General features: G+C 46.8%; 2 long non-coding RNA genes across 3 annotated transcripts; one reads left to right on the top strand and one right to left on the bottom strand.

Annotated features, from left to right (window-relative positions):
- Window positions 1–502: 502 nt before the first annotated feature.
- On the bottom strand, window positions 503–1,583 carry LOC135291282 (uncharacterized). The gene is made up of 2 exons (XR_010354082.1): window positions 1,464–1,583; window positions 503–1,111 (listed from the first exon to the last, which is right to left on the bottom strand). It is a non-coding gene; the product is annotated as an uncharacterized LOC135291282 (long non-coding RNA).
- A 349-nt stretch (window positions 1,584–1,932) lies between these two features.
- Window positions 1,933–12,031, top strand: LOC135290707 (uncharacterized). 2 transcript variants are annotated; one of them, XR_010353492.1, is made up of 5 exons: window positions 1,933–6,564; window positions 7,627–7,717; window positions 9,394–9,530; window positions 10,330–10,471; window positions 11,334–12,031. It is a non-coding gene; the product is annotated as an uncharacterized LOC135290707 (long non-coding RNA). The 2 variants fall into 2 exon arrangements; XR_010353491.1 differs by having other exon boundaries at window positions 9,394–9,540.
- Window positions 12,032–12,296: the final 265 nt, after the last annotated feature.

Raw genomic sequence — 12,296 nt, 5'->3', positions numbered from 1 at the left:
CTTTTGCAGAAGACGTGCCTAGGCAGTGGTGATTCAGAGCATTTGATCCCACAGAGTATCCCCACATCTGCTTTGCCACATTTTCTCTCTTTTTCATTGTGAATGATTTCTCCTGCCAGGGTGGCTCCTGCTTGGAGTTCAGCTCCCAGTGGAGTCCCAGAGTTTTCTCAGCAGGCCTTTGCAGTGAGTTCTGAGCCAACATGTGGCTCTGCTGCCATCCCAAATCTGCGCTTCCCGTGCCCAGCCTGAGTGCAGGTGGGACACGTGCTGGCCATGGCCGGAGATTTCTGTGGCCCAAATCCTCCAGCATTTCCATCTGCTCTTGGCTTTGGGTAGCACAAATCACAAAACCCCCATCGCAGCTGACAAATGGCATTTCTTGCAGATTGCTACAGCTGCACTGCTGATGGACAAATACATGAACATCAGTTTCAGTGGAAAAATGTAATTTATTACAAATTGCTACACCTGTGCTGACAATATAGAACTATACACACGTCAGTTTAGGTTAAAAACAGGAATTTATTACATTAGTACCACAATGCTATGTAAAAATATACAAATACCAACTTCAGTTAAAAAAATTTATTGCCAACCTCTACAACTTACTATACACAAAGATTAATTAGGTACTGAACAACTTAATTTATTACATATTACTACAAGGATAAAGCCCATCTAGGAATACAAAAATATCAGTATCTCTCTCTAAATAACCCTGTACCAAGAACTCAATAGATAGAATTATACAACTAAACAACGGCATACATAGTTAAATAGAAAGTAATACATATATAACCACCACAATATACAGAAATAAATATGGATATTTAGATACAAATATACACATATGTTATAAATATATATGTATATATATATACACACATAAACGTACATAAATGTAACAACATACACATAGAAATAAACCTATACAAATAGCAACCCACATATGTAAATATCCATGTAATTATCACTGCCTGTGTGCAAGTCCAGACTCTTTAAATGGAACTCGAAGCAGAGGAATCTCAGCTGCCCCATCTTTGAAGCCGCTCCCTCGGTCTCCTCCTCCAGGCAGAGCAGCTCTCCTGGACAGGGACAGCAGATGGGACATCTGGGAAGCAAAGGGAACACTCAGTCAGTAGGGGCACGTTTCCCTTGGCAGCAGCTGCACTTCCATCAGGGAAGAGGAAATGTCAGAGCCTCCCCAGGAGGGTCAGAAAGAGAAAGCAGCCGAGCGGGCCGGGCTGTGGTGAGCGCAGCCGCGGCGGGACCGTCCCGCAGCCCCGGCAGCCCGGCAGAGCCGGCACAGATCCCGGGCCCTGCCGGCACAGCTGCCTTGCCCAAGGACAGCCCCTGTGCCAGCCGGGGCAGCTGCGCTGAGCAGCCCCAGCACGGGCAGGGCCCACGGCCACAGCCCACGCCAGCCTCAGCCCCACCCTGCCTCCCCGGCCCTGGGGCCTCACCCGGGCTCTCTCCAGGCTGGCAGCAGCAGGGCCCCGCTCCCTGCTCCTGCTGCTGGCCCTCGGCTTCTCCCTGCTGGCTCCCGGCAGTCTCCGGCGGTCCTCGTGGTCTTCATTGCAGCTGTGGCAAAAGTGGAGGCTCTGGAATTGGTTCCAAGGCCTGGCAGAGCTGCAGTCCCGGAGCCCTCTGTGCTCCCTGCTGGCCCCTCCATCCCCTCAGCCCCGCCATGCTCTCGGCAAACCCCCAGCCCCCTTCAGCTTCTCCAGCCCCTCACAGTCCTCTCACCTCCCTCAGTCCCTTCTGACCCATCGCGTCCCCTTAGACCCGCCACCCCCTCAGCCTGTGCCACTTGCCTGTCACCTCAGTGCCACCATGGCCCTGGGCTGCCCCACAGCCCTCAGCCCCAGCAGCAGCTCAGGGTCACCGTCCCTTCAGCGCCACCGCCCCCTCAGCCCCCTCAGCCCCCTCAGTCTCACCGTCCTTCAGCAGCTCCTCAGGGGACAGTGCCTGGGGCCACCGGCAGCTCCCAGCGCTCCAGGGACACCCGGGGCTGGAACTGCTGCTGCGCCCGGCCCGGCCGCCAGCTCGGACCCAGCCCAGGGAGAGGGGACACAGGGGGCACAGGGGGAAAGCAAGAGGTGAAAAAGGCAGCCAAGGGAGGAAAGAGGTAAAAATGCAGCCTAGACCTACACCAACATCAATCTATTCACCGAAACATTCATATTCTTCTTACTATATAACTATGCACATTTATAACTTCATATATTTTTTTACTCTACTTATATATGAATTTAACTCTGAAAATCTATCAAAATAATTACATATATAGAAATATAATTATATCACTTCTGTAACTGTATACATAGCCACATTTATCTATACAGATCTATAAATCTATGCACAGATAAACAGAACACTATAATGTACAAATGGAACTGTAAGCACTGATAAATAGAACCATAGAAATCTATAAATTTATCTACAAACAGAGAAATCTACCTGCCCAATGGTCACAGGCTCTCCTCTGACTCCTCCTGCCATGCAGGGCAGCCCTCCTGGAGACGTTGGTCAGATGGCATCTGGAAGCAAAGGGAATGCTGAGTCAATATTGGCCTCTCTGCACCTTTCCCTTGGGCAGCAATTGTCTTTCTACCAGGGACTGGCAAAGATGGCCTGAAAGGCAGACTCTCACCTGGCAAGTTGAAGCCTACTCTTCAAAGAACAGGGATCATTCCAAGTGTTCAAAAGTATGTTTCAAAACACTGAAGTACCTTGATAAAGTCTCGCAGTGCAAAGGGCACCCATAAGAGTTTGAAACACAGACAGCCCCAGCTGCCACAAAGAAGCCCAGCCTTGCTCTTTCTCTGTGCTTACAGAGAGACCTCAGTCCCCACTGAAATGGCTGAAGCTCAGGCGTGCTGGAAGCTGAGTTATGAGCCAAAATGGGACACCCAAGTTGGTGACGCATATCCTGCCAGGTCAGCTTTAGTCCCTGCTCTCTTGCCACAGCAGAGGACTGAGTGTCAGAGCCTCTGGAGGTCATGGAACTCAGGGAAGTTGTGCCAGTGCAGGATTTGAACTAAAGGCACCAGGAAGCACCAGCCTTGCTCAGAGCAGCCACCTTACACCTCTCTAAACCAAGGGGGGCTCTGTCCTTACCAGGCTCCTCGGGCTCTGGGGAACTGTTCCTGCAGCTCTCAGTGACAAATAAAATTTCCTCTGCTGCAGCTCTGTCCACAGGCTCCCCTCCTGAAGACTCAGGGGCAACACCAATATTATCCTGAGCAGAAACACAGAAAGAAAGGAACCCAATGATCACTCACTATTTGGCTGCAATCCCATCAGGGATACAAGAACTCTCATTCTCCACTCCCAAGGGACATGGAGCATGGGAGGAACACTGCCTACATGGTTCATATGACAAGCCTTTTAAACTCAGGATTCGGGTGACCAAGGTGAAACTGAAACTCTTGCAAAATGATTTTTGAGACAAAACATGAACACAGAAAACCAGAAGGCATCAAGTGAGGGGATGTGGGGGAGGTGCCCCTTTGCTACCCATCCAACGGAGTTACCTGAGCAGAGGGAGATCCTTCTGACAGGGCCCTCCTGCTCTCCCAAATAATTTTCTCTACGACAAGGCCGAGATCTGCTGGTGGCCATCCCTCTTCCCCAGATGCGTTCTGTCCTGAGCTGGAGGCCATTGGTGCTGTACAACCAGCACTGCCAGCTGGAGCGCTGAGTGCTGAAATGCCCAGGGTGGCTGCAAGAATCCAAACACATTGGTCAGGCTCCAGAATGTGGGGAAGGAGGTAACAAAACAGCATATGCCTCTACAAGTACTTAATTATCCACAGACAGATGATGTGAAAGAGCAGCCTCTAGAATGAGAACCTTAGCCCAATACATGTCACTATAGACATCTAGCAATGGAAATAAAGGTAGAGGGGTTCCTGCTGCCCCATCTTCACAGCCTCTCCTTCAGCCCCTTTGTCCCATGCAGAGCTGTCCTCCTGATGGGGTTCAGAACATGGACATGAAGGAAGCCAAGGGCTGCAGAGCCCCTGCAGAGCTGCCATGGAGCCCTTGCCAAGCCCTGCCTAGCAGCAGCCCTGGCCAGCCCTTGCCAGTGCCTTGGGCTGACTGAGGGCAGTGTGAAGAGAAAGGCAGGCAGCAGAGCCTGGGCCATCCCTACCTTGGCTTCTTGGCCTGCCAGAGCCTCCTGCATTTCTCCAGTTTTCTTTGGTATGTCCTCTTCTGCTTCCTTTATGACTAGCATTCCCTGTCATCTGGCCAGGCCTCTTCCTGCTATCTTTTCCTTCTCTTTTTCTCTTCCTGGTGTTAGCAACCTTTAAGCCTTTTGCCACAAAGTTGGATTAGAGAGGCAAAGCCAGGAGCCATGAGCTAAGTCCCTTCTTGTCCTGGCTAAGTCCCTTCTTTTTGGAACCAATGTGAGTTCCTTTTACCTTGTTGAAGCAGAAAGGCTCATCAGGACTTTGGCCTTTGCTAGCAACTTTGTGGAGCTCTGGTGGGTGCTTGGAGGCAAAGCTGGAGGTGCCTCAAGCAGAAATTCTGGAGGTGAGCGGTGGCAACAGACAGCCTGGAGGAGGAAGGGAGCAATTGCCAAATCACCCTCTTAGCTCTGCAGAGAAGATGCTGCTTTTCATCAGCCCCTCTCACTCAGTACAGCTGCCCCCAAAGGGACTGGAGGGAGCTGGGATGAGCGGGGGTCTGAGCTCATCAGAAGGCCTCTCAAGGTGACAGCTCCCCCACTGCTGCTTTAATTTGCAAGTGAATTTTGTAAATTCATGAAACATGCCTAAGGCATTGGGCAAGCAACCCGTGGAGTTTTTTGCTAGCATGTGTCAGAAAGCAGGTGGAGAGAGAGATGGGGGGGGGGGGAGAGAGAGAAAAGGCAGGCAGGAAGGAAGGCTGCAGAACTGTAGTCAGGAGCAGGTACAGCAGTTCCTTGGCCTCATGTAAAACTGCCCATCTCTCTGGCCTGCATTGTGCCAGGCTTTGTGCAGCTGCCATACCTCTGCTCTTTGGCCACTGTGGCCTCTCTGCCATCTTCTTGCTGGACATCTGGCGGAGAGGGGGATGCATCGGGATAGCTTCTTGCCTGGGGCTCCTCCTCTGCTCTTCCCACAGGGCCACTTTGCTCTTCCTGTCCCAGCTTAGAAAGCAAAAGCATGTGCAGCAAAGCGACTTCTTGGAAGACAAGAGCACCGAAAGAAAACCCAGAGGGGACACTGCTTGTCTTCTTGATGCTGAGATATCTGGAACCCTGAGTCCCAGGCTGGGACAAGCCTCTGTTTCTGATCATACCTGTGGATATGTCCCTGGGCACTGGGGTCTCCTCTGGGCCAGACAACTCCTCAGCAAAGATGTCTATGTTCTCAATCAAAAAGGCCACCAGCAGCTTCACATGCACTCAGGAAGGCCTTGGTCTCAGCCCAGGTGCTGACAGCATGGCAAGCAGCCTTTGCCATCCCTGCTGAGCCTTTTCCTCTGCACAGAAGGCTGTGGGGCAGCTCCTGCATGGCCTTGGCTGGAGAGAGGGGACAGCTAGGCACAGGCATCTCTGGGCAGCCAAGCTTGCGGGGGCTGGGGAGGCTGCAGCTGGCTGCTGAAGGCAGCATTCCCTTCTTGTTCTCGTCCAGTATGGCCTAGAGCTCCAGCTGCTCCTCCTGGGGTGGGCTCAGCAGGTTTGACCCCAGGCAGATGGCCAGGTTGCTGCAGGTCATTCTGCTGGTGGCCCCGTGCTGGTGGCCGATGTTTCTCAGTGAGAGCAGCTTCCTGAGGAGGAGCAGGTTTACTGCTGGCAGCTTCTTGGCCGCCCTGAGGGAACAGGAAGGCAGTGTCCATTAGCAGGCCCATGTTGCCCACAGCCACCTGTAAGAGACGGTCCAAAGTTTCCCTCATTTGCCTCATGACCGTCGCAAGGACAGAGACTAAGACCTTGAAGACCCCAGATGAAGTTCTGGCCTGGTTGAAGTGGATGCTCACCAAGTGATTCCTGTGTGCTTCCTGGGCCAAGACTATTTGCCCATGGGAAAAACTGCTTCAAGTAGGGACTGGCAAGGAACGGCTTGCTCTATATGCTTACATCTGCTTCATGATCCCTGCTCATCACAACAGCCTTGAGTTTCCCCACCTCCTAGCCAGATGCCACTCACTTTAGAGAAAGACTATCTGAGATAACATTGGAGATCTGCCATGGAAGATCCCTCATCTCTCTCATGACTGCCGTCAAGGATGGAGATTGAAGCCCCGCCCAAGGACTGAGACCAAGACACTTAAAATTCTAACACGGGGCGCTGGGCTGACTGAAGCGGGAAGTCTGCCAAGTGTTGCCTGCAGATGTGTTTGCTGGACCAAGACTGGTTTCCCATTGAAACCACTCCTGAAACAATGGCTCCTGCTCACTGCTGGGACTAGTTTGTCCTGTTCAGAACTGGACTGCCTGAACTTGTTCCTCAACAGACTTATTCTCTACTGTCCTGTATGAAAGACCCCTGAGTTAACCAAGTCTTTGAGATTCCCCCCAACATGACAAGACAGATCTATTGGCTGGAGCACAAGGATTTAGTCTCTCCATTGGTAGCTATATACCCCTGCCCTTCTTTCTCTCTCTCTCTATCCTTTATCTCCTTTCTAATCCTTCTATCGCATTTGCTGTGGGCACTCAATAAAAGGTGCATTTATTTTGATTAATACTGAAATCCCCTTCTGTGTTGTTTTTGTACTCTGAGATTAGTAAAAAAACGAACCATCACGACCCCCACTTGTACTAGCAGATCGTGACACCACTGCAGATCTGGCCCCAGGCAGGGGAGCAGCCAGTGGCTGTTGTGCAGCTTCGCAGGCGCTCTCAGCCGGCGGTCAGGGCTCCTGCCCTCCCACAGGGCATTGCTTCCCAGCTCCCGATTTCCCCCATGCCCACACAGTGGAAGGCTTCCCATGCATTGCCTCAAAATCACACTACCAGCCAGCAAGAGTGAGCTGTGTGAAAACACAGCTTCTTCAGGACAGCATCATCTTCCAGGTTAGTGCCTGCTTCCAGGCTTCCAGCAGTACCTACTGCAGAGCTGGAAGCTGATGCCCATGCTTCCCCTTTCGGCTGACAGATCTTGTCCTCCCTGCTAGCCATCTTCATTGCAGCCATCCAGTCCTCACAGAGGTCAGTGACGATGAGCTCAGAGGGGATGCTTCACAGGGAGTCCTGCAATGTCCAGCCAAGGGCTGCTGGTGAGCCTTGGCCTTAAGGGTCTTTTTCAATGTAAATGAATATTCTATATTATCATATCCTACAATGAGAAATATCAAGTGCCTCTTGATAGCTCTTTCGTTAGTGCCTTGTTCATAGCCTGCATGCACAAGTCCAGTTTGTGAATACAGCCACAATTCTGTGCCTGTTATTTATTAGGTGCAATTCTGCACCTACTTATCTTAGCACCTGTTTGACAAAAAACATTTCTGGGTGACATAAAACATTTCTGCTTGAAAACAGAATGTTCTGTGCAAACATTTTGCAATTCCTTGCTTTGAATGCACACTCCATTGATTTTTCTCCTGTGGGCTGCAGCTTCTGCAGCTCTCTCACTACTGAATATGGTGGCAGATGGGCATTTGATTTAAGTGGCTTCCTTGTGTTTGCACCAGGAGGAACACCCACAGCTGGAAGCCCTGGACCAGTATCTGCTGCTTGGACATTCATGTGTGAGAAAGGGCATGCCAGGAGAGGCTGTGTCAGGTATGGAGTTTTGTGTGATGCAGAATTAGGAACCATTCACTAATTAGCAGAGTAAAGTAACATTTCACTAGCACAGCTAGGACAGCCACAGAGAAGGGAACTTTTATGTATCACACTTTTGTGTATCTGGATTTTTATTCTGTAATAGTCTGTATCACTTATATGTGTAAGACAAAAGGACAGTACCAGCCAATAAAACTGGTCCTAGAGAAAAATGTCCTTTTAACTTTTTATTTCTGATGAACTGGTTGTCAGCAGTTTTCCCAGGGAGCATCCTACAGACTTTCTGCAGTGCATTATGCTGGGTTACAGTCTTCTTCCAGGGAATAGTACTCTGGCAATCCTTGACAGAGCAGGGTCAGACCTTTTTGTATGGTGGGACTTACAGACATGTTCTTTCCAACATTTTTGATTTGCTGTCCCTTTCTTATGTTGCTAAAAAAACCCAAGTGGTGGTTTAAATTAGGTCTTCCAGCAACTTCTGACAAAGTAATATTCACTGAGGATATGAGTGCCCAGAGGACAGATGGCATATTTCCTGCTGGTCTTGGGGGGGTAAGAGCCTTCTGATGTCTCAATCTATTTGTGTTAACCCCTTCCAACATGCTGACTGTCAACAGCAGCAAGCCCATTTGTGTTAAGGAACAGATATGAAAAGGCTTGAAGGGGAACTGCCAATATGTTGTCAGCATGACCAGAGATTTTGCCATCCTTTACAGTCTTCAAAGGGCAGATGAAAATTTTTCTTTTTCTGTTGTGGTTACTGCAATGCCAGTGACCATGACAGTGGCAAGATCAGTTACCTGAAAGGAGGTTGTAGCCAGATGGGGCTCATCCTCTTTTCCCAGGCAGAGACAGAGCAAGAGCATACAGTCTCAAGCTGTGCCTGCAGAGGTTCAGGTTGGATGTCAGGAAGAATTTCTTCCTCAAAAGGGTTGCCAAGCATTGGAATGGGTGATTCGCCATCCCTGGAAGTGTTCAAGAAACAACAGGATGTGACAATTTAATGCTGCGGTGTAGTTGACAATGTGGAGATCAGTCAAAGATTGCACTCAGTGATCTTGGAGGTCTTTTCCAGACTTAATGATTCACTGCTTTCTGAATTCCCTGATTCCAGAAAAAGGTTTCCCTGTGTCTGGACTATCAACACCTAATCCATAGAATCATTTGCAGTTATTTTCAGCTTGGACAATATCCCTGTACATGCGGGGTGTGTGCATAAAAGAAGACATTCCTCTCTCACACACTTTGAGCAAGAAATTTGTTTCCATTCCTTGTGCATTCCTACAGAGCCATGAAATCCAGAGTGCATCTGAGCCCTTTTTGATTCCAACAATCCATTTTATATTCTGAAATTGCTAATTCATTTCCTCAATACACCTTCCCTGTCACATCCTATTTGCTTTACTGCTACTGGTGCTGCTCTCTCAAGTGATGAATCTTTTTCTCCTGTCCACAAAGTCAGAATCAATTCCAGAGTCCCCAAAAGGGAATTCATTTGCCATGACTTCAGTAAGCCCTCTTGGCTGCCTATGGCATTAGCTCTCTTCACCAGATTGAAGCAGTAGTGCCTTAGAATACTCTTATCAAGGACAGAGGTGAAGTGGTGAGGAATATACCTTTTGTGATGTGCTGTGGCTGTGTCTTTCCATGTTTATGTTTGTTTGTGTGCACAGGCAATGGTGGCAGAAGAACTCTGGGAATTAGTTCTCATGTGGACATTCTGATCCTGCACTGGACTATCAATTACCTGCTCATTTGGCCCTGTCCAATTTGAGACTTGCACACAATATGTCACTTTTAAATTTAAATTGTAAGTTAGTGTAAGTATTTTCCTTTGGTTTTTTAAATTACCTGTCCTAGTAGAATAAAAATATTACTGACCAAGCAATATGGTCTGAGGAGCACAAAAATAATTTGGAAATGGAATCTTAGATCAGTTAAAGTAAACCTGTTAGACAAGTAGTCTTGTCTAACTGAATAAACAAAATTAAGTCAGAAATTATTTTAAGTTGCATGTTGGGTTGGGCCTTAGTGACAGGTTCTTCCCACACAGAGTTCAGTTGAACTCTGGTTGCTTTCATTTTGGCAAATTTTGGGGAGGGTATGGACAAACACTTATGAGTTGGGAAAACCAAGTGGATTTAAGTATTTCAATAATGCAGACCTCTACCATCTGTGAAATTTTCCTGTAGTGCCTCTGTATATTAGCACAAATATTTGCGTCCCCAAGTCTAATCACTGCTTTACTGCTTTCCTGAAATACTGCCTTTTTCCTGAAGTGCTGCTCATTTCCCTAAATACTTCTTTTGCTTCAGGATAATGTATAACTGAGATGTTACTGTATAATTTTCATACTTCATCATTTTAGAACTAGACACTGGATCTCTGTCTTCATTATATATGCAGCTAATATGAGTATTTCTTCTATTTAATTTTCTACTGGACAGGGGCTAATGTAGAATTGTATTAAATTTGTATGTAACATTTTTGAGACATAAGGAGGGAGCAACAGTTTTTGTGTGTATCTCTCTATTTATTTATCTACACAATTATCCATGCTTTTGAGAACATATTTTGTACTAATCTTTCCCTTTTATACTGTTTTTCAGATATAAAGCCAAGCAGGCATTTGCTTAAAAATAGGTGTCTAGCACTGATTTTCCTGCCAACAATTCCTGCAGGCTAAAAAGGGAGAAGATTGAAGCAGAGCAAGAGACTCACTTTGTTGTGGTGTTTGGTTTATCAGAAAAGGTAAGTCTTATACTTGTTATTGTTTTTCTAATCCTCTACTTCAAAAGAAAATAGGAAAAAAGGAAGTGGAAGAAATACAACCAAAGCACCATTCGTAAAATGTGGAAATGAATGTAGAAGGGTTTGTCAGAGTCCCCTGTAAATGGAGCTAGGCTGTGGCACTTCCTCCCCTGATCTCCAGCTGCGCATCTCTTCCTCATGGTCATTATTTCCCAGTGTTTGACCTGGTGTGCCCTCTTGCATGGACTCTATTGCTCCCAGTCTGTACAGCTTTTAACTGCTTTTTCTAGGAATCCTGAATGTACTCAACAATCTTTCTGGCTGTTTTCACAATGAAAGGAAGGAGCTCAGCGAAAGCTCACCCCTTTGGAAGCTGCTTTGGATACTGAAGGCATTTTCTGCTGAGATGCTGATGACTCCTCATTTCAGTTTATGATGGCTCATGACTCTCCAGCCCGGGCCCTCAGCCCTCAAGACCTGCTAAGCTTTGGATTGAACATAGGGCTCTAATCACGTTGAGGATTTATTTAGGAGTCTCTCAGGAAGTAAAGAAGGAACAAGACAGAGCTGGAAAAAGGCAGCTGGGTTAGAGACATAAAAAAAAGTCAAAGGGATGTGCATCAGTGGGTGCCCCGCAGTGATTCCTGACCATTTTACGGTAGAAAGATAAAATACAAAAGTACTAATGCCCTTGAACAGGCTAAACAGCATCAGGTGTGCTTGAGCTGAAATCACAGAAGCAGAGAGGTCATTGGAATAAATTTCAAATATCATTGCCAACTGTCTCTGTGCAGATCACTGTAGAAAACCACTTCAAGTGTTTGCGGTATTTATAATCTGTATTTATTTTATATTAAAACAGGGAGAAGGCCAGCTCTGAAGCTGTACTCTCAAAATATACTGACTGTTCTCCAAACCTGAGATGTGAATATGTGATGGAGAGGCTACAAAAAGAATGTTGGAAATACAGATTGGTTTGTAATTGATTGCTTCTTGAAGAGCTGAATTTACATTTTGCAAGACTGATAAAAGTTCATCTGTCATTTGAATGTGAGGCAGTAAAGGTGAAGTGAAAGTTGCAGAATTGATCTTTGCAAACACATGACATTTGGCAAAAGGGAGCCAGTTGTCAGGAGCATTGTGTTGTGACACTGTAGTTATGACAGAAATCTGAACATGGAGAAAAAGTAGAATGAATGAATAAGCAGAATTCAGAATTGACTTAATCAAGTACAAGATAAAGAAACACAATCACCATGACAAGAACTGACAGTCAGCACAAGGCCCTGCGTTAAGGATGAATTTGTGTAGTATTTATGAGAACTGGGAATTAATGAAGGAGAGAGATTTAATCAGAACGAGCTGCTGGAGTCTTTAACAGAAGTCATTCTTTCAGAAGGCTGAGTTTTATGACAAACTTGTCCCCCCTCTTATCTTTGATTGCTGCAGTTAATTAGATATTGCACAGTGGGGATGTGGTGGACACTGGCTGGGTAGAAGGCATTGAGAAAAAATTAAAATTCATCAGAATAAGCAAGATTTTTCTTAAAACTAAGTGGATTTGGGGGGTTTGTTTTTTTTTCTTTTTTTTTTTTTTTTTTTTTTTTTTTTTTTTTTTTTTTTAATGAAGTGACAGCAGCTTTTTAGCATTTTACAGTAACAGAGTTATCTTCTGGTCCATCAATATTTAGCTCACATTTACTCACTCCAGCAAATTTTGGGGGTTATAGTTACTAGTTGGTGACAGATACTGCACTGAGAATCAGATTTGGGTTCTTGCTCTCAGGTTCTGAATAGCTTTAATAATTATTACAATGTTCCTTAA

The sequence above is a fragment of the Passer domesticus genome, chromosome Z (genome assembly GCF_036417665.1).
Source record: "Passer domesticus isolate bPasDom1 chromosome Z, bPasDom1.hap1, whole genome shotgun sequence".
NCBI classification, from domain to species: Eukaryota; Metazoa; Chordata; class Aves; order Passeriformes; family Passeridae; genus Passer; species Passer domesticus.
This window is presented reverse-complemented; position numbering and strand designations above follow the sequence as displayed.